At 35.2% G+C, this 23,316-nt stretch overlaps 1 pseudogene; it reads right to left on the reverse strand.

The window, feature by feature from the left end:
* Positions 1-6,432: 6,432 nt before the first annotated feature.
* On the reverse strand, positions 6,433-6,704 carry LOC105099152 (dynein light chain 1, cytoplasmic-like; annotated as a pseudogene).
* Positions 6,705-23,316: the final 16,612 nt, after the last annotated feature.

The following is a 23,316-nucleotide window of genomic DNA, read 5'->3' on the forward strand; positions in this document are numbered from 1 at the left end:
CTAGATTGTAAAACCATCTTAGAAGTGTTTATATATCAAAATGGTTAGACTGAGGAGATTCAGAGTTAGGAAGGGCAGGCTGTGTGATCTCATGTAAGTTATTTAGCCTCTCTAAGTCTATTTTTCTCATTTTTAAAGGAAAATAATTATAACATTGTGAAGATTAAATGGAATAATACATATTCAATGATTATGCCTGTCACATCATAATCAATACATATAGTTATTATTTTTATTATGAACAGAGATTTAATTTGGGAATTCATTCTCAGAAACTAGTATTAGTATAGGGCATTTTATAGAAAGTTCATCTAACTGTTAAAAAATATTAGACATTAAAGAGCAAAGCATTTGGTAAGAATTATGAAGGGGCTTGGAAATAGAAAAAAAATTAGGAGCTAGCAGACATTTTAATTTTTTAAAAAGTATCCAACACTACTGTCAAAGTTAGATTCTTGAAACATCATACTTCTAGGATTTCTGAATTAAAATAATTATCTAACATTAAAATGTCTACTTTTAGTCCTAATACATCATTCATATCAGGAAAATACTTATGGTGATTCTAGACATACAAATGAAGAGGATAACTTTGATAATTATCATAAACAGAAAAAGTAAATTGACTTATTTCACCTTAACACAATGAATAATGTGTTAAATGCTAGCATAAAAGGGCTTGAATTATTCAGTGCTGTCCAATAGAACTTTCTGTGATGATGGAAATGATCTATATTTGAGCTGTCCAAGACAGTAGCAATGAGCCTCATGAGGCTAGTGAACATTGGAAAGGTGGCTAGTGCTAATGATGAACTGATTTTTAAATTTTGTTTAATTTTAATTAAGTAAAATGTAAATATCCATATGTAGCTGATGGCTACCATATTGGACAGCATACATATAGATATATACCATGATACTCATTTTCCATTTTTGGCAAAAGTATAAACAGGATTCTGTTTTGTCAACTGCAGAGGTTTCATATTCAGAAGCCAGTTAATGTAAAGTAAAATTTAGTATGCATATTTTTGTTACATAGTCCAATATCTTTGTAATCATTAGGCGTTTTTGTTTCATTTTGATAATTGAGCAAATGCATATGCACTAGGATAAAATTGTATGGAATTTGGTATTTAGTTTTAATTTTTGTAAGATAAAATTAGTAAGAAAAGTCTTATTCAGAACAGAGAATTTTTTTCCCCAGAGACAAAAACACTTCTCCCTTAATTTTCCTACCTATGTATCTCTTCACTTCCTGCTTTACCCCTGACTTAAGGAAATCGATCATTTTTAGGTACAGAATGACAAACTAAATTTATACTGTAGATAATTATTCATTTATTTTTGATAAATACCACTGGGATTTAATTTATTACTGTTATCATTATTATTTAATTTAGAAAAGGTAAATGCATATACACATACATAGAGCACACTATCATTGTTTTCCTATGTTCTCTTTTTATTCTTAATCCTCAATCCTTATTTTTACCCAGAGATTTTGTATTCCATAGCAGAAAATTATCTTTATTTTACAAACCATATTGAATCCAAGAATGTCCAGAGATCTGAAATAAGGTTACTTACAGTTATATCTGAATGCATGGATCCTGAATATAAAGGGATAAGAATCTTTCAGTATTCCTAATTCATTTAATGCAATCTAAAAGCATTCCTGCAATTCTTCAGCAGGGATAACAAATAGATTTCAAAATATTTTCAGGCTAATCAGAGCAGTTTGCAATGATCACTCAGAATGCTATATTGATCCTGAAACTGCAACTTCATTCTCAGGGTTTTATGGAGATCCATGTATCACGTCCATGCCATTTTGCTCAGGGAAAGTGGTTCTGAACTCTTGGTTGCAAATTAGAGTCATATGGGAGATTTTTAACAAACATCATTGCCTAGTCTCTACTCTAAACCAATCCAGCCAGATTCTCTGGGGCTAGAGCCTAGGCATCAGTATGCTTTAAACTTTCCCAAATGATGTTAATGTACAGCTATGTTTGAGAGTGTTGGTTCCCATAGGAGGTGACACACTAACCTATCTGCCACCCAGTAAATCTTATTTTTGTTCTATCTTCAAATCAAATATGCATGAAATATTAAAGTAGCTCTGATAGAACCATGTTAATTTGCAGATTCTGATCGATTCCAGGTTAACATAAATCTTACCTATGATCATTATTGTGTCACTCGATTGTGCTTTGTCCGCCTTTTTCTGCCTGTATATCATTTACGGTCCTAAAATGAACATGTACGTGAGGATTGGTGCTGTGGGAAAGAATATGGTAACTGCCCTGAATACCTGAGATCCATAACAGCAGTGTTCTGTCCAATCAGCTGAGAAAGAGATTGTAAAAATTTTAAGATAACTACATTACATTGTAGTTACATTACAATGTACAACTACATTGTGCAATTCTGAACTTCTCTTTTAGGACAGTTTGCTTATTTTTATCCATGATCTAAATATCCTAATAACTGAATGCAATTTTAAAAAGTGTATCTCAGATAATTTTTAAAATTATGCCTGATCAACTGAGAAATACTACTACTGGTCTTTGATATCAGTTCTCCTAAAATACAAAGTATGCTTCTGTCAAGATATTATCTGAGGTTACATTACTCTCTCTTCTCCTTGCCTCTGCTTCCTTCACAGAGGTATCATTATCTTGAATTTAGTGTTTATAGTAATGTTTTCCATTTTCTTATTCCAGTATTTATATATCCCTAAACAATATAGAATACTGTTTTTATGTTGTGATTCCCAAATGTGATAATCATCTTCAGAAAGCTGAGTCATTTTTATTTCTTTAAACATTTTACACATACTTATTTTTCATCTTTCCCTGATAATTTTAATGTCTCAATTTCTTGGTCATAGAAATCTGTCCTTTTCTTCCCTCCTCACTTTTACTTATGGTACCTTGTTTCTTTTTCTGCTGTGTAATTTTGAATTCTGAGCTTCAGTTCAGGAACTTTTATATTAGGACAGCTTGTGAGTCCTTTTTTGAAGTTACCTTCTTCAAGAAAGGTAACGAATTTTACCTGTGTGAGGTGGCATAAATTATTAACAAATCAATGTCTTTAATTTTGTGGTGTGAAGTTTTACAGACTATGTGGGTAGCAAAAATAGGAACTCATCGTATGTGAGGGCAAGAATGAAGTTGTGAAATCTCAGTGAAACCTTTTAAAAATTTTCTTCCCAGAACCCAAGACTAGATAGATAATTTTACTTGTCTTTGGCCTTTGACAGGAGGTGGTTTTTTTGGGGTTTTTTTTTTGTTTGTTTTTTGTTTTTGTTTTTGTCTAATTCATCTTTTACTGAAGGTGAAGATCTTGGCTTGCTTTGGGGTCTTTATCTTGTTCTACCTTTGCTTGTTCCACTCCTTGCTGGGAGCCAGGGACCTACCTCCTTCTCCTTCACCAGCTATGAGGGTACAAGTGTCTTGGATACTGAGAAAGGCAAAGAATTCCCCAAATAGCGTAGTTTCAGCTTCATTGCATCACTTGATTCCTGGCTTCCTCTTCACTTTTGTATGGCTCCTGGGGATTTCCCTTAGCTTCCTGAAAGCTCAGCTATGTAATTAAATACCTGTTGGTCATGTTTATCCAGCATATCTAAGTGATTTGTAACAGGCAGTTTTTCAGAGTGAGCCTGCCTTATCACTGAAAACAGATGTCTTTATATTACTAAAAGTCTTGATGATGAAGTTTCTGGTAATGAAGTGTATCATCCACCTCTTACTTCATCTATTCATTCTCTTGACAAATATTAATTGAATATCTCTATGTCTCACTTTTCTGTACCCTGGGGATAAAATGGTCATCAAAACTGATGCTACTGTCAAGGAGCTTGCATTCTAGTAGGAGAAACAAACAACATATTAAATGTGTGTGTGTATATGTGGGCACGCATCTCACAAATTTAAGTTATAAATTATACAGATATATACATAGGAACATACCATACTCCCAAGTAGCCCTCAAAGAGAATTCTTAGGTCAGATTCTTGGATCATCATTTGATGGGTGATATTTTAGATATAGTGAAGATTTCTCAGAGGAGGAGACATTGATCAAGTAGAAAAGCAGTGAGGGAGCTTAGCAGATATACAGGGGTTGTATGAATGCTCTGAGCAGAGACAACATTAAGTACAAAGTGCTAAGAATGGGACTTGAAATGTTTTCATGGATTTAAACAAAAACTCAGGAGAATATAATCAATTTTAGAGAAAGTAGGATTTTTGGAACACTAAATCAGTCAGTCATTTGAGAAGCTAGAGATTTCCTAATCAGTTCATTCATAGTCAAATCAGTCATTCAGTCAAATAAAAAAAATATTGAGTGCTTCATATATTAGGTGTTGCATGAGACACAAATTTTAAGTGACTCATTGTGAACTCAACAGTTTAATAGGGGAGGCAAGGGATAACCTCATGGAAAGTAATGCAGTCATTAGCAATATTTTAATTAATGTCATCTTATTGCTTCCAGAAAAATAGCAGAGAACAGCATGTCTTATTTTTTCAATTTATTAATAATTTTAAAAGCTTTAAATTGTAACTATATTATATGTATACATAAGCACTAATATTATATGTATTTTTATAAAACTGCTAAAATTTACCAAAAGTTACTTGGATTCTTCTCAGTTTCTGTTGCTTCCTCGTCTCTCCAGCATTAGTTCAGATTATCTTGAACTTTTCCTCAAAGCAAAAGAGAGTACAAAAATAAGAATTGCTCCCTTAAAAATAAACACACAAACAAACAACAGCAAACTTTAAAATATCTTTAAAATAATTGTTTGGAAAAAAGGGAGAAGTACAATTTCCCACAAAATCGTGATGAGAGTTAGCAGCACAATTTTTAATAATGCCCAGATCTCTTGCCTTAATAAGGCTCTGACTCCTTAGAGCTTTTTCTTCTAAGTAATACAGATTATCTCCCACTTAACATCAGTAATACATTATGGAAATGAAAAGTTCTAAGCAAAAGTGCTAACTTGGAGTTGATTTCCCATTGTTTGAAATGGGATATATAGTATATTTCTCATCATACATGTGCAGGACAGTGATCTCCAAAAGAGGGGAAACAAATTAATTGAGTCCTGTGATCACTCAGTGTAATACCTAGAGAGAATTTTCAGCCCAGAACACAGGTTGGTGAAAGTCAGGGTGAGCCCAGCAGTGTCCCTGAGTTGAAAAGATGCACGTGAGAATTTGGGAAGATCAAAGTATCTGGAGTTCACAGGGCAGAATAAAGGAGAAGAGAAGGTTGCAGTGAGAGAAAGCTCTGAAGATTTGCAGAAGAATTCCCCTCTCTGGGTATTCATCTTAGGATTTATTGGAACATGCATGTGAGGAAGCTAGCTGAAGCCAAGGGAAGGATAACCTGAAAGAATCAGGCAAAAAAAATCTCCAGGGCTCAAATGGAGCACTAATTATTGGTGTTCTCACGAGCCTGAGTAGAAAAATTGTAATATGTGAGGTATCAGGTGCACTGTTCTGTAGGGTGTTGGCTCACTTAAGGGGCAAAATCAGATCTAGACCACGGGCTTCTCTGGTCCTGCTTAACAAAGCTTAAAAGCAAGTTTAAAAGTATCAAACCCCATAGACTGGGATTTCAAAATTGTAGAATAGATAAACAAGATTATACTGTATAGCACAGGGAAATATATATAAGATCTTGTGGTAGCTCACAGAAAAATGTGACGATGAATATGTATATGTTCATCTATAACTGAAAAATTGTGCTCTACACTGGAATTTGACACAACATTGTAAAATGATTATAAATCAGTAAAAAATGTTAAAAAAGAAGTATCAAACCCCAAGGGAAAAAATGAAGAAAACTTCACCAAGACACATCATAATTATATTGCTTAAAATCAGTGATGAACAGAATACATTTTGCAGTGAGAAACAAATATAAGAATTGTAGCAGACCTTTTTGGAAGCTCAATGAGTCAGAACACAGTGGAACAATATCTTTAAAGTACTGAAAGAAAATAACACAAACTTTGAATGGTATAGCTAGTAAAAATATGTTTCAATAATAAAAGTGAAATCTTTATTCAGACATACAAAAAGTAAAATAATTCATTACCAGCAGACATGCAATTTTATTTTTATTTAATTTTAATTACATACTTCTCTAATAGATTTATTATTTTTTTGAAAGGAACGGATTTTGAGGAGAAAAAACATGAGGCAGAGAAGTATGGAATAGAAACTACAAAGGTAAGTTGTTAACTATTTTATAATCACAACAAATTAGTACAAAAAATGCCTTGTATAAAAAACAACACAAAAAAGGTTCAAAGATTGAGGTGTTGCCTTTGGCAAGTTTGCAGATTTCAGTCTGGTATTTGGAATTTGGGCTGCAGTCTTTGTTTTTGGATGGATCATTGGATGTGTGGCAGTCCCTGCTTTTAACCAGATTTGAACAGAAGAATGGCCACTTGGCCCAGGTAGAAGTAGGTGAAGTGCTTAGTTTAATGTGTCATGTAGCTACTGAAGTTCCTCCGCATGATGCAGTGCTAGGTGGGTTGTGCTTCTTGTCAGACGCCTTCTTAACGTAGGCCACAATGTCCTTTTCTGTTATATTTCTCCAACACCTGGGTAATACACTTTACCAATTCCTGTTGCATTTCCTGACATCATCAACATTTTTAACCACAGCCTTTTGATCACACATGGTTACAGTGGGGTAGAGGTTGGCTGACTGCAACCAGTCTCTTAGGGTGGAGTCTGGCCAGATATGAAATTTTAAATTTACTTTTGAGTCCTTTGAGTAAAAGGAAAATATACCACATAGAAATCTGCGTCTATACAAAAGAATGAATAACACCAGAAATGGGATGTGAGGAAGTATAAAATGATATTTTATGATGTTCTAAATTACATTAAAACATAATTGAATGTTTAAAGAAAAATAATAGCAATGCATTTTGTTTATAACAGTTCTTGAAATAAACTATATGACAATAACACAAAGACCAAAGGAGAAGGGAAATAAATTGTATTATTTTAAGGTTCTATTATAAGTGAAATATTACTTGATAGTAGAAGGTTTTAAGTTACCTATACTAGAAACACTAAAGCAAAATTTTACCAAAGAATTTATATGGATTGCAAATATGCACATGAATAGATATTAACATCATTAATCATTACAGAAATGTAAACAACAGTAAATGCCACCGTATACTTATTAGAATGGCTAAAATAAAAAAAAAATAGACTGATGATATTAAATGCTGGTGAGGATATGGAGAAACCGGAATTCTCATGCTGTGAGAATGCAAAATGGTATGGCGACATTGAAAAACAGTGTAGCAGTTTCTTATAAAGTTGAACATACACTTGCCACACGACTTAGAAACTTCACTCTTAGATATTTACCTAAGGGAATTGATTATATTCCTGAATATTTACAGCAGCTTTATTCATAATCTCAAATTTTGGAAATGATAAATGTCCTAAGCTGGTAAATACATAGACACGGTGCGTTGCATGCATACAATGAAATACTACTCAACAATACAAATGAATGAAATACTGATATTTGCAAGAACATGGATAAGTGTCAAATGTATATTGGCAAGTTAAAGAAACCAGACCTTCAAAATCTGCACACTATATTGATCCATTTATATAACATTTCAGGAAAGGTAAAACTATAGGGACAGAAATTGATGAGTAATTGCTAACGGCTGGAAGTGTGGAAGGTGATGAATCCAAAAAAACACAAAATAAATAAATAACAACAAAAAAACAAGCTCAAGAATTCCTATTTTGAACCCAGGCTTGCTCAGTTCTAAAGTTCCTGTGTTCTTAATAATGATTCTATGATGGTTGACATGTTCATGGTTAATTAAAGAGAGAGAAATATGAGAGTGCATAATCACTACATATATGAGTACTTCTCATACTCATTATTTGGGTAATTCATATTCTAAAACACCACAATTGTTGTATTACTTTCTTGGTTCTCCAAGTGTGCTACCCAGAGCAGCAACGTCAGCAGCAAGGTCAGCAGCACCTGGGAATTTGTTAGAAATACAGATTCTCAGGCTCTATCTCCAGACCTACTGAATCAGAAACTCTGTGGCTGGGAGTAGATTCAGTAATCTGTGTTTTAACCAGCCCTCCAGATTATTCTGATGTGCACTAAAGCTTTAAGACTATAGATCTACATTAGCTCATTAGTTCTCATTACTTCAAACAATAAATGCAAATAAACTGGATTACTGTCAGTTAACCTGCATTGGAACACTACTCATCTGTAAAGTCCCTTACAAAAATGCCAACTCTGTGAAATCTCCCATTCCTCCCTGCCCCTCCACAATACATTGTTTATACCTTTATTAAACATTCATTTCCCTTTCACCTTGTGTTTCATTGCTGACATGTCTATAACCTTCACTAGAATGCCAGTTCCATGGGGCATGGATTCTCATATTTCAAGATTTATAAAACTCATTGCCAGTGTAATCTGAGTAAGGGCAAATCCAGCTGGTCATGAAGGTTAAAATAATTGGGAAGTATCAGTTTCCAAAGTACATAAAATTTCAAGCCTGGTTTAAGTAAATCGTTCACATTTAGTAGTCATCATCTTTGTAGATCCACTGAAATGTGGATGAGGGTGTGGCAGCCATGAAAATGTTGCTTACAAATCTCCTACCTTAGGGATCAATGGCCTCAGCTGTTGAGCTCTGAATCCATCACTGCACTTCCCATAGGTTGCTTCTAGCCAATGATGGATACTAAAGCAGGGGTATTCCTACAAGGTACAGGACTTCTCTAACGAGCAATTTTGGCTCAAGGACTCCCCATCAACCTTGCTGAAACTTTCTTAAAACTGCCCTGTAGTCTAAGACTTTTCCTACCCCACCTTCCTTCCTTCTGTCTCTCCTCCACAGGGGACCAAATTGAATTGTGATCTCATTAAACCTCCGTTAGTCCCCTCCCCTCTTTCCCATTTAGTAATTTCCCCCAGTAAATCTCTACCCTGTTTAATCCTGTCTTAGTGTCTACTTCTCCCAGGATCTGAACTAACACTGGAGAGATCATGTCTAGTTTGAGTTCCATGAATAGTTTCATTTCATGTATGCAATTATTTTGTTTTTAATGTATGGATAGTGTTACCTGGGTAAATGACAACTTTGCAGATTGGATGCTAGAAAGCTGAGAACAAAAGGATGATTCTATTTTATGATCTAATCATTTTCTTTAAATTTTGGATCTAATTTTATTTGCAAGTTTAAAATTGTTTTGTTTTGAATTCAGTTGTATAGATTTTTAAAAGCTACATGAAATAATTTCTGTAAAAAGCCAGGGTAAAAATAATTCAAGTAATGGTCAGATATTAAGGGGTGGGGTCAGGATTGCCATATTCAGCCAGTCCTGTAGGCTGTGTACTCCATGGCTTGAACTGTATGCTCAATGTGAATGGTGTCATCTAAAGTTATATGTTGGGCCTGGGTGTTGTGCTCAAAGATGGAAAGAACCTGCTAGTGGCAAATCCAGATAGTGACATGGAATAGTCCAGTAAAGCAGATTATTTGACTGGATAACAATATATAGCTGGGTAATAATAACCTTAGTAGAAAATCAGAATAGGGCCTTACTCCTGAGAGTTAAGCTATAGAGCTCTTTAGATTCCTGGAATAGGGACCCCAAAATGGAGAAAATTTAGAACCCCAAGTGATAACTCTTTAGGGCAAAAGCAATATATTAATTTGAAAAAAACTGGCTTAAATTAAAAGGTTAATCTAATAAACCATGTAATCACACTGTACAAAAGAAAACAGCTTTAGTCAAGTCTCTACCTGTGTCTTGTTAGAGAAGAAAAACTTTCCCTCTATTCTCTTAGGTTCTGAACATGTGGACCTTTGAATTAATCTAATAAAAGATTAGCAAGAGAAAAGGCACACCATTTTTATTAATATTTACATGTATAGGAGTTTAGAGAAAAGAAGCAAAACTCAAGAAGTTGGACTTGGGGGCTTATACACCCTTTTAACAAAGGAAAGAGGGTTAGGCTTCAAGGGTAATAAATTATGGAGAAGTAACTAGGAAATATATGGGGAAAATAATGGAAGATAAAGGCTATTTTAGTAAGGTCTGTTTATGCAAATTCATCTTGGTGTCAACCCCAGCCTTTGATGATAAGAGTCCCTCTTGTCTCCCTGGTATTGGGCTGGAAGAGGGAGCACATTCCTCAAAGGGAAATACATGCCTGGCTTTTAGGAAGATAAGGAATGGGCAGACAACTCCTTCTGTATTTATTTGTTGATTCTCAACTGCCTTCAGCTCAAAATAATCCTTATGCCAAAGTTCCATATTTGGGGGCCAAATCTTCTGATCATCTTCAGTTTCAAACAGTGTGAAAGAGACCTTGTAAATGTACATTTGTCATTTGTCAATTTTGGCTGCTCAGAAAATGAAGAGCCTTTCTAGTTTTGGGGAACCCATACTCTGTGATTCTTGGTAGGTGACAGAGCGTCTCCTAATAACAGATACTTAGAGGTAAAATCTACTGTCTTCACATCTCTTGATGGCCAGGGCACAAGAAGCAACACTCAGAATCTCTCATACAGGATTCTGTATCTTGTACTGGTGACCTGAAGGTAAAAGAGTTTTATCATTTGGTTGCCTCTGTCTAGCTATGGTGATTGTGTTTGTGCAGGAGATGGTGAATAATAGCATCAGATACATTTGAAAGTCAGATTTTTTTCTGTAACGTTACTCGATTCTTTGGTTCCTTTTATATTCCCTGAGTATGGTTCTCCAGTTCTCTTGATTCTTTAAGCTTTTAATATCTTTCCAGTTAAATTCCCCTCTGTTTAATTTTATAGAATTGGTTTTAGGTGCATTCGGCCCACCTGATATAGCTGGTTTCTCTGTATTGTTTAGTTCCTCTTTAATCTTAGCACCAGTATAGCTGCCAGCACCTCCTGGGGCTACATTCTTCCTCATTCAGGTTTCAGTAGGAAACATGTCTGATTTTCCAAAGAGTTATATGAATGAATGAATAAACACACTGCTTTTCTATTCTTATATTTTTGGATCAATTTGAGATAATTTACTAATAGCTAAATGTGAATGGTTAATTTAAAATGCAATAGTAGTAGATTTTAGGTTATAATTAAAATGACATTAATAATTAATTATCATTACAAAATTAAATCTTTAAGGGTCAGAGAAACATATTGTTTCTAAACATGGAGAATGGACCATGAACACTGATGAGTTATAAGGCCCCAGCTGTCTAAAGTAATTTATTTCAGCATTAGGGTTTTCATGCAACACAGTTCATTAGGAAAATAAGTTATCGCAAACACCTTGTTTCTATTGACATTAGTAGAAGTTGCTGGCGTACATCAGGTGTTGACTATTGTCCAGAAATATTGAAATAATACTTCAGAAGTGTCACTTCTAATATGAAACATTGATGACTGAAGCATTTTATTTTTCCTGCGAGTGTTAAAATGTGGAAGTAGAACAGCCAGTTGAATGAATGTTGAATTGACAGGAAACAAGGTGTTTGTTACATTCTTGAATTCCACTGTGCTAAGAAAAAAAATTACTTGAGTCTCTGTGTCTCGGCTTCCTCATGTCTTAACAGAATTTATATCATAGGGTTGGTTTAGAAGAAAACATATTGAGTACAGTGACTGGCACAGCTCTTGACACCGATGAAGGATGACTATCAACACAGTTCTTTAAGTGTGATGCTTTAAAATTATCACAAATTCCTTGGGCAGGTGTTAGGTACTAATCATTAGATACGTTGATGGTTTCATTAGAAAGATAATTCAGTTTGCTTACTTAGTCATTCCAAAAAATATGTATTGTGCTCTGTTGAATATTAAGCACTGTCCTAGATCCAGGCAGGTGACTAATTAAAAGTATCTGTCCTTAGTCAGCTCATGGTTTGGTCAGGAGGTAAAGATAATTTTTAAAATCCATGTTAAAAATCTAACAAAAATAAACAAACCCTGAACTTAAAGATAGAACAGATTGGTGGTTGCCAGAAGTGGGGGTGGGAGGTGGGCAAAATGGTAAAGGTGGTCAAAAACTATAAACTTTCAGTTGTAAAATAAATAGGTCTGGGGATGTAATGTACAGCATAGTGACTATAATTAACAACACAGTATTGTATATTTTAACATTGCTAAGAGGGTAGATCTTAAAGGTTCTCATCACAAAAATAAATTTGTAATGTGCGGTGATGGATGTTAACTAGACTTATTGTGGTGAGCATTTCATGGTATATACATATATCAGATCATTATGTTGTACACCTGAAACTAATATAGTGTTACATGTCAGTTACACCTCAACCTAAAGATCATCGTTAAGCAAAAAATAGTAAAATTATGTACTATTATCTGCTTAAGGGACCAGAGTGATAACAAACTAGCAGTGTCAGCGTATCTACTCTACTAATAATAAAGGCTAATATTTATTTACTGCTTATTATGAGACAGGTACTGTCCCAAGCTCTTTATATATATTAACCTATTTAATCCTTAAAGCAACTCGAAGAAGCAGATGCTATCATTTTCCTCATTTTACAGTTAAGGAAACTGAGGACAGAGAGGTTAAATAACTTTCCTAAGGCTATTCAACTAGTAAGAGGTAAAATAAACCCAACCCCAACCATCTGATTTTAGAGTCTGAGCCCTTAAGCTCAAGACTGTAGTGCCACTCTGAGGTATCAGAGGTGCCTTTGCAGAGGAGGTAATATAAGAACTGAATCTGGAAGGATGTACAGGATTGAGCCAGGCAGATTTAGGTGAAAGACATTTTAGTGAGAGGGAGTAGCATGTGTTTTGGCAGATAGAACAAGTTATATCCAGGCCACTTACAAGTCATTTACTATGTCTGTAGCCCAGGTTGGTTATGAAGAAACTGAAACTGGGGAGACTAGTTATAGCTGTAGTCTAGGTGAAGGATAATGAGGGACCAGGCTATGTTGGTGCTAGGTGGAATGGAGCACCTGCATGTGCTAAATTCTGTAGGGAATACAAAATGAATGAGACATAACCTTGTCCTCAAAGGGTTTATACTTATGTGGGAAGAGAGATAGGACATACTAGACTGTAAATGTTGCTAGAATACACACTCTGACAAAGGTTGTGAAAAGCCTCGCCAACAAGTTAAGAGGGAAAATTGACCTTCACAAGTAGAAAGAGAGAAAAAAAAATGCTAATTTTAACCTTGATAAGTATAGGATAATTGTAAGGATAAAACATGATTTCCATGACTACACAATCAGAAATAACCAGCTTTGAAGCAGTTGCCAGAGAAATATTCCAAGGATTATTTATAGGCTCAAATTTAAATTTGTCAGAAATATAATTCTTTTAAGAAAGGAAGGTTGAAAATGGGATATATGCATTGAAGCAGAGGCTCTAAAAACAGCAGGCTTTCCTCGTCACAGCTGTCGGCAGTGGTCAAGTGTTATGAGAATACTATGTATACTTTGGGGCTTTGAAATCAATAAATGGTAACTTAGAGAGTGTACAGAATGTAATAAAGAGTTTAGGAAATAGGAGCACCAAGCAAGGGATAAGGTAGTCTGACCATTCTGAACTACACTGACTCATGCAACCATGCCAAGAGCAGTTCCACATCTAGAAAAGACATGGACTCTATTTAAAAAGACATGGACTTACATTTTAAAAGTTTCAACTAGTTTAACTAGAAATTGCTTTGAATATACATACTTCTTTTATGCTCTGAAATTTCCTGGAAAATTAAATGCAACATGCGTTTTAATGAAGTGCCGTAAATATTAAAATTAAAGATGGAAGGTCTTGGACGTCAAAAAAATGAGAATTTTCTCTAATATCATTATCTCAGCCCAATTGAACACATCTAGGATTTTATATCACTATTAAAACACTTTGAAACAAATTAACATTTACTAAAGAAACTTTATGAGATTTCATTTAGAAAATTCTGGCTTGGTAATTTTCATGGTACATTAGCAATCAGATGTATTTACTCACAAGAGTTCAATTTGTTAAAATTATTCCATACATATATATGCATATATGTAAGTCATAACTATATGATCTTGATTAATGAACATTTGCTAATATATTTAGTATAATTTTTTAAAGTGCTTATTTTGTATTAGGCACTTTTCAAGGTGTTTGGGATACATCAGTGAACAGGCAAAACTTGCTGCCTTCTTAGAGTTTACATTCTACTAGAAGAAGGTAGACAGTGGAAAACATAATAAATGAATTAATGTCCTATTATGTTAAAGCTGATGTGTAGTGCTAAAGAAAAAAAGAACGAGGCTAGGAAAATCAGGAGGGCTGGGAGGTGCTGAGGACAGGGTGCAGAATTAAATAGAGTGGTCACAGTAGCATCTTTGGAGAAGTGAGAATTGAGCAAAAACTCAGAGGAAGGAGATAGCCATAGGAAAGATAAATAATACTCTGGTGGAAAAATATTATAGGCAAAGGAAATGGCTAGTGCAAAGGCCCTTAGAGAAGAAGGTGCCTCATGTGTTTGTGCACATGTGGCTGGGGCAGAGTGAACGGGGAGAAAAATGAAGAGAAGATTAAAGAAGTGGGGGATGCAGATCATGTAGGGCCTCCTAGGCGATTGTAAACTTTGACTTTGAATTTGAATAATATGGAGTTACTGGAGGGTTTTGACCAGAGGAGTGACATGATATAACTAACTTCTGTTTTAAGATATCACACTGGCCACAGTGTTGAGAAGAGACTGTAATGGGGAAAGGATAAAAACAGAAGACCAGTTAGGAGATTGTACTGTAATAATCCAGACAGGAGAGGATGATTCCAAAGTTGTAGCAGTGGCGGTAGTGAAAAGTGGCTGAACCTGAACTAATGGAAATGAATGGAATGAATGGGAAAAGCAACTTCTGTATTTTAGTTTAGTTTTGTTTTCAGTTTTCCACTATAGATCTTCATGGAATTTTTTAAGTTCTTCAAAATGCTATCAGAAAATATGTATTAGGTACCCACTTTTAATCATAACTTCATAGCAGACTCTAAAGGATATGTGAAGTAGGTAACAAATGTCCATCCTTGCCTTAGAAGTGTCTACACTCTAACTCTCAATAGTTTACTATCAATTTAGAGAGTAGATGAACATGTGGAAAATTTGGCTGTGACCTCACCATGGATAATTTAGCTATTCTGACTAGTAGAAAGGAATCACCTTTTTTAGCTCAGTGCCCCAAAACTGTCGTCCTTGAAGCTATCCACTGTGGAAGAAGACGTTTCTATCAAGTTTGAACAGTAGGATTGGTCTCTGCTGCCCCCAAAAAGTAATCACTGGTTACATGTGTTATTTAAATTTAAATGAAAATTAATTAAAATTAAATCAAAACTGAAAATAAGTTCCTCAGTCATTTCAAGTGGTTCATAGCTACATGTGGCCAGTGACTACTGCATTGGATAGAACAGAGAACTATTCAGTCATGTCCTACAGTTCTATTGGATAGCAGTAGCTAGGTACTTGAGAGGAAAATAATATACCAGATGTTCCTGGTGTCTCTCTTTCTAGAGTTTATCAATCTATTTGGATAATTACAAAAAGAGAATATGAAAGAAAATACAGACTTTGTATCCCTTATGTATTCTAATGAAATACCAGCCCCATATTTTTCCCATTTCTTTTGCATTTGTGTTTTATGGTTTTTTTCTTTTTTCTCTTGAATTTGTCGATGCTATCTATTTTTTCCACCACCTAGAATTAGAAATCAGTTCTTTTGTTTCAAATGTGAATCCCCGCCCCAATTATAAGCTGCTACTTTATATAACAAAAGAATTGATTTCTGAAAGCACTATTCAGACATTAGCAAAACCAACAATTGGAATTATCATTCAAATCAATGTCCCTTATGAGCATTAACAGGCAATGCTAAGACATAGTCTTATTTTTAGACTCTTCTTCACATTCATCTTCTTTATGCTTTTTAATCAATCCTATATGATACCAGGCATCTTTCTTTGCTTCTTACATTTCAGCTTGCTTTCTCATCCTTTTTGTGCAGTGTTGCTTATTTAGACTTCTCGCTAACTGAAATAGTGTGGATTTATTCAATTTACAGGATGATTAATTTTTGTGGGGAATAAAGAATAAATATTGCATATTAAATTAATGGTTCTAACATGAGCCTGCTTAGATATTTGAGATAATTTCTTCTTAACATCTCCTCTTGGGGCCGGGTTAATTTGAAGAAGGCTAGAAAGCTAGCCTTGGGATTTGATGATTTTCCTCCTCACTTAGATCCACTTCCTCCCCCAAATTCCAGTGCTCTGCTCTGTGTCACAGACCACAGAGGGATGATTTCTTCATTTCTACATTTACCAGATCCCTGCCACAGTTGGTTCTTTTTGGGCTCCACCAATGGGAGGCACTGGTTGGAGACCGGATGTGGGAAGTCAAGGTGTGTCTCCCTCTCTCTCTTTCCTTCCCGAGGTATCTTTATAAGTGTCTGTAGCAACTCTGGTTGCAGCTCCCACAAGGCAGCACTTTCTCTACAATGCCAGCTCCTACCTTGCAGCTCGTTCTATGACTTCAGCTCCTGCCAGGTGGGCACTTCTCCATGTTTCCAGATTCTCCTTGGTAGCCAACTGTGCTACCCCACAAACAGCCCCTCTTCCAAGTTTCTAGCACCTGTAAAAGGAGCTCAGACCCTGGGCTCTGGTAACATCAGCTACTTCTGTTGTCCCTCCAGGGTAGTAATGGTATCAGCTTCTTGTACTTGGTAATCTCTGGGCTATCTCCTCTCTCCCTGTTTTTTTGTCAGCTCTTCTGACAATTTAAGACCAACTTCTCATATACTACTCCGTTTGTTGAACTACTTGACATGACTTCTGTTTTCCTAACTGTACTGTGAATGGTAAACCCTGATACCATGGTAGCAGGTAGGCACAAAAAACAAATGATCTCGGGGTCAGAAGAACTATGTTTGAAATCAAAACATTCCAATTCCTTAGTGTGTGACTGGAGAAGATGCTTATACTTGGAGTTTCAATATCCTCATCTGTAAAGTTTGGAAAATAATTTCAATTCCATTGTTTGATCATAAATATTGAATGAGGTACCTTAAGTGAATGTACTTAGAAAATAGCTAGCAGGAGATACTCAGTGAATATTCAAATGATAGTAAAAGTGTTTTCTTCCTTTATTTAGGAAAAGTTCACTATTGTAAATTTTGTTCTTGAATCTTTATCTAATTAGCAGATCTCAAATGAGATTGGTCTGAAAGGAAATATCATCCTTTCAGGTTCATATGTGTTAAAATCTGCATTACTGTTTTCTCAGAGGTTGTGTAAGGGATATATTCTTGTTATTAAAAAAGACTGTGACTACTTTATCATAAAATAAATCATACATAGACTGTTGTGCATTCTTTTATACTAAAATATATATTCTAGGGTTCCTGAGTTTTTCTGTCCTGAAGGACACTGAGAGAAATCTATCCACAATTTTATTAAACCCTCCTTTCCTATTGTCACCAAGACATCTATTTCTGGTCACCCAAAACTGAAATGTAAACAATATTATGAGCAAAATCTTTCAGCAATGAGTGCTATTTTCAGACATCAGTCATTGAGGCCTCTCTTATCATTGGCAAATACATTTATAACTTTCTTGTTTTAAGCAAGTGTTTCCCTATAATTAGAGCAATTCCAAACATTAGAGGATTATGGTTTAACCTTGTGTCTTTAAACCATTTGATTTATGTGTGCATGATCTTTTATGTTAATTGAATGAAATAATGTAGAAGACGTGTTCTGCGTTCATCTCCTCACCTCAGCATTTTGTTTATGGGAAACATACATGTAGTTTTAACTAATTCATGTTTATTTCATAGTATTTCATTGTTTGACTTATGATAATTTATTTATCCATTTTACTTTTCAACGAGTTAGAGATTATTTCCAGTTTGAGATATGACAGATAATGACACTAAGCATATATTTGTGTATGTTGCTTGCTATGTATGTGCCTACATTTCTTTTAGGTAGAGAAAGTAGAATTGCTGAGTTACAGGGCAAGAATATCTTCAACTTTGGTAGGTAATATTAAACTGTATTCAGAGTACTTTAAACAATTTATGTTCTTACCAGTACCTTAATAGAATTCCCATTGTCTGTGTCCTTGACAACACCTAGTATTGTGTGTGTGTGTGTGTGCGTGCACACATGCTCATGCGCATATGTTTCTTAAATTTTAGTGATATCTCATAATTTTACTTGTCATTGTGTTGATTACTACTGAATTGAGCATATTTTATATTTTTATAGACCACTTGGGCAACCTTTTTGTGGGGAGGGGCTATATAAAAAGCTGGTTCAAATTTTTTCCCTATTTTCTGTTGGGTTTTCAGGCCTTTTCTTGTTGATTTTTAGTTCTCTATTTTTTCAGGAAGCCATTTATTTGTCAGCTACATGTATTATAAGTGTCTTACATAGCTCCAGCTCCTTTGCCACTCTCATAATGGAATCTTATGCTAAAGAAAAAATGAAGTAAAATGTTTATTAAATATACTACATTAAAATTAGAAACTTTTGTTTTCTCATAAAAGTTAATTGGGAAAAAAATCCTCAGTAAAATTTTAGCAAATGAAACCCAACAGCACATGAAAAGCGTTATTCACAATGACCAAGTAGGATTCATCCCCGGAATGCAGGAGTGGTTCACTGTGAGAAAATTAATCAATGTAATACATCATATTAATAGAACCAGGGTGAAAAAAAGTCATCTCATTTGATGTAGAAAAGTCATTGGATAAAAATCCAGCAGGCTTTCAAATAAAAACTTGCAGAAAATCAGAAAAGAGGGAAAATTTCTTAACATGGCAGAGTTTATTGATGAAAAACCCATAGCTAACATCCATCATACTCAATGGTGAATAACTGAAAGCTTTCCCTCTAAAATTAGGACTAGGACATGGATTCTTGCTTTCATTGCTGCTAGTTAACACTGTACTGGAAATTCTAGTTAGAGCAATTTGACAAGAAAATTAAATAAAAGGCATACAAACTGGAAAGGAAGAGGCAAAGCTACCTCTATTTGCAGATGACATGATCCTATACTTAGAATGTCCCAAAGAATCCACATGAAAGCTATTAGAACTAGGAATTCAGCAAAGGTGTGGGGTATAGGAACCAACACATGAATATCAGCTTTGTTTCTATACACCAGCAATGAAGATTTGAAAAGGAAATTAGGAAAGCAGTTCTATTTATATTAACATCTGAAAGAAGGCAATACTTAGGAATAAATATAACTAAGGTAGTGAAAGATTTGTGCACTGAAAACTACAAAACATTGCTGAAGCGAAGTAAACATTTAAATAAATGGAAAGATATCCCATGGTCACAGCTAGGAAGACTCACATTATAAGATAATAATACTACCTAAAGCTATCTACAGAGTAAATGCAAACACTATCAAACTTCCAACGACCTTTTTCACATAAATGGAAAAGCTGATCTTCAAGTTCATATGGAATTGCAGGGGTGACCGAATACCCAAAACAATCTTGAAAAAAGAACAAAGTTGGAGGATTCAAACTTCCCAACTGTGAAACTTACTGCAAAGCTACAGTAATTAAAACAGTATGGTACTGGCCTAAAGGAAGATATATAGACCAAAGGAAAAGAATAGATAGCCCAGAAGTAAACCTTCATATATATGGTCAGTTGAGTTTCAACAAGGGTGCTGAAACTATGCAATGGAGAAAGGATAGTCATTTCAACAAATGACGTGGGGAAACTGGATATTCACATCCAAAAGAATCAAGTTGTACCCTTACCTTACACCATATACAAAAATTAACTCAAAATTAATTAAAGACATAAACTTAAAAGCTAAAACTACAGAAGGTCTCTGACTTAAATTTTTTTGACTTTATGATGTCACAGAAGTGATACTCATTGAGTGAAAACCATACTTCATATTTTGAAATTTGATCTTTTTCTGAGCTAGCAATATGCAGTACCATATTCTCTTGTGTTGCTGGGTGGAAGCAGCAAGCTGCAGTTCCCACTGAGCCATGAGATCCTGAGAGTAAGCAACCAGTATATTTACAACCATTCTGTACCCATATAACCATTCGGTTTTTCACTTTCAGTATAATATTCAATAAATTACTTAAGATATTCAACACTTTATTATAAAATAGGCTTTGTGTTGGATGATTTTGCCCAACTGTAGGCTAATATAAGTGTTCTGAGCATGTTCAAGGTAGGCTAGGCTAAGCTATGATGTTTGATAGGTTAGATGTATAAAATGCACTTTCAACATACAGTATTTTCAGTTTAAAATGATTTTATTAGGATATAACCCCATCATAAGTCAAGGAAGACTTGTATAAGACTCTTGGAAGAAAATCGCAGGGGAAGTCATGACCTCGAATCTGTCTATGATTCCATGAATCTGACACCAAAAGCACAGGCAACAAAAGAAAAAATATATAGACAGTACTTCATCAAAAATTAAAAATTTTGTGCATCAAAGGACACTATCAAAGTAAAAAGACAACCTACAGAATGGAAGAGAGTATTTGTAAATCATTCATTTCATAGAGGATTTATATCCAGAATATACAAAGAACTACAACTCAAGAATAAAAATAAGCAACCCAGTTAAAAAATGGGCAAAGGACTTGAGTAGTCATTTCTCAACAGGAGGTATACAAATGACCAATCAATACATGAAAATATGCACATGTGCAACATTATTCGCTTTTAAGGAAATGAAAATTAAAACTGCAGTGAGATAACATGTCACACATACTAGGATGGCTTTAAATTATTTTAAAAAATGGACATAACATGTGTTGGTGAGGATGTTGAGAAATTGGATCTCTAGTGCATTGCTAGTGGAAAAGTAAAATGGTGCAGCTGCTGTGGAAAACATTTTGGCATTTCTTCAAAAAGTTAGTCGTAGAACCACCATATAACCCAGCAATTCCACTCCTAGGTATATATCTAAATAATTCAAAGCAGGGACACAGACATTTGTACAAAGTTTTCATAGCAGCATTATTCACAGTAGCAAAAGGAGCAAACAACCCAAGAGTCCATCAACAAATGAGTACATAAACAAAATGTTGCATATACAATGGAATATTATTCATCCATTGAAAGAGTGAAATTTTGATATATGCTACAACATGAATGTACCTTGGAAAAATTATGGTGAGTGCAAGACTATTCACTTAGACCTATGTGTAGTCTTCATCTCTGGCACTCTGGTTATTCTTTATTATGGCACCACTGTACAAACAATGAAGAGGCTTAGAGCAGAGGCTGGCTGAATGCACTGGTTGGGTCAACCACCTGGTTTTTCAGTGTCTCTCTAGTGCTGGATGCTCTCTTATGGGCATAAAAATAAGAAAAAGATCTGCCTACTTCATGACCACCCCAGTAGATCCATTCATATGCTTATTTCTCAGACGTTCTTGAACATGGTCTTCAATTTATGCTCTTCCCAGGCACCTGTCCAACTAGCCAATGTATTCATCACAGCACAGGATTCTATGCATATCTATTAACCTCAGGCTGCTTATTCCTTTACGTGAAGTTGATGACCAGATATGCTATTTGAAGCTATGTCCATTGGGAGGATTTCCCCTCACCAATGTCATTAAGGGCCACTCTGGCGTAAGGATGTAGTGTAATGTAGTAGTAATTAGCTTTCAGCTTGCACCAACATATTGTGCCAACTCATCTGTGAACCAGGCCTTTAGGGAATTCCCCATAATGCCATTGGTGTTAATTGAAGGGGAGTCCTCAGTGCAGCAGCAGTAGGTATAAAATACATCTGTGCTACCTGATTGAGTACCTTGCTTGTAACCTTCCAGAATGTCCCAGGCCCATTTTGAATATGCAGTTTTTATCATTTGATGGACTCCTGTTATGCCACCTTCTGCAATTTTATGACTTGGTGGATCAGAAAATGTCCAGTTTGTGATAAGCAATTCTGGTCCCTTGGTGCCCCATGGTTAGATAGTCCATTTCTACCAGGGCCCAGAAACATGCCAAGAATTGCTTTTTGAATGGTGAATAGTTCTCTGCTGTAAATGGCACATCCTTGTTTCAGAATCCTAGGGGCCTGAATGGTGAATCTATGTAGTATCCTATGTATGGATCCCCCTAGTACCTTGGTATCTGCCATGTGTGCCATGTAACATAGCCCAAACCTATTCCAGAACAGTCTCTTTCTTTGGGCCTTACTTAAAATGAGCAGTGTTCTAAGTGAGTAGATAAATGGATCAGAGTAGCATTCTCACATGTGTTATAGTCTGCCTATAAAGTCCACAAAGGCCTTTTTCTTAATGGTAAGATGTTCAAGGTGCAGTAACATTTCCTTAAGGGGATGTCCTGGCATATACTAGACCTCTGGACTCCTAAAAATTTAGTCAAGTGTCAGTCTCCTGAATCTTTGTAGAGTTTATTTTCTACCCTCTTGTACATGTGTCTTACCATAATGTCCAGGTTGTTTGTCATTTCTTGCTGCCACTTCTATTAACTTGATGTTATCTACCAAAATTTTATGAGCTGGCAGAATAGACAGTACCTGGTAATGAAGAATCATTGTTGCCTCTGTTATGAAAGGGCTTATAGTAGTATCAGCTTGGACCAGTGTTATGTTCTACAGAATATCTAGATGATTGGAGTCTCTCGGAATTATTTTGTGCAGAGAGCAGATGAATATATTTGGCGCCACGTGAAAGCAGATCACTTCTGCTCCTCCTTCCTGTTGGAGTTGAAATCAATGTATTTGCCATATCAGTAGCCACATACAAAGTCCAGGGGCCATGTTGATCTTTACTGGTAAATATAACATATTAGACAATATAACCAATAAAACTGTGATTAGGAATACTATTTCTTGAAGTTTATAGTAGTCCAGTGATATCCATGATGTTACATCTGTTTTTTGCATGGAACAGGCTGGTGACCTTGCTTCCTTTAATTATCTGAGCATGACTCTAATCTCTGCAAGTTCACTTGGTATGTGGTATTACTTCTGAATTGCTATTTTGTCTGGATAGACCATTTAAGGCACTTACTGTTGACCTTTACTATCATTATGACTCTTACTCTTAATGTGAGTGTTCTGAGAATTATTAAGTGTTATTCACCCAATTTATGCACTCAAGGACTGGTGAAATAACTACAGAATTGTTACATAGATCCACTGAATCCACTATGAAATGGTCTTGGGCCAGAACGGCATCTATTATCTGGTCTCTGTAGCCTTCACTCTAACAAGGAGGTCATGTTGTT

Source organism: Camelus dromedarius, chromosome X (genome assembly GCF_036321535.1).
Source record: "Camelus dromedarius isolate mCamDro1 chromosome X, mCamDro1.pat, whole genome shotgun sequence".
Taxonomy (NCBI): Eukaryota; Metazoa; Chordata; class Mammalia; order Artiodactyla; family Camelidae; genus Camelus; species Camelus dromedarius.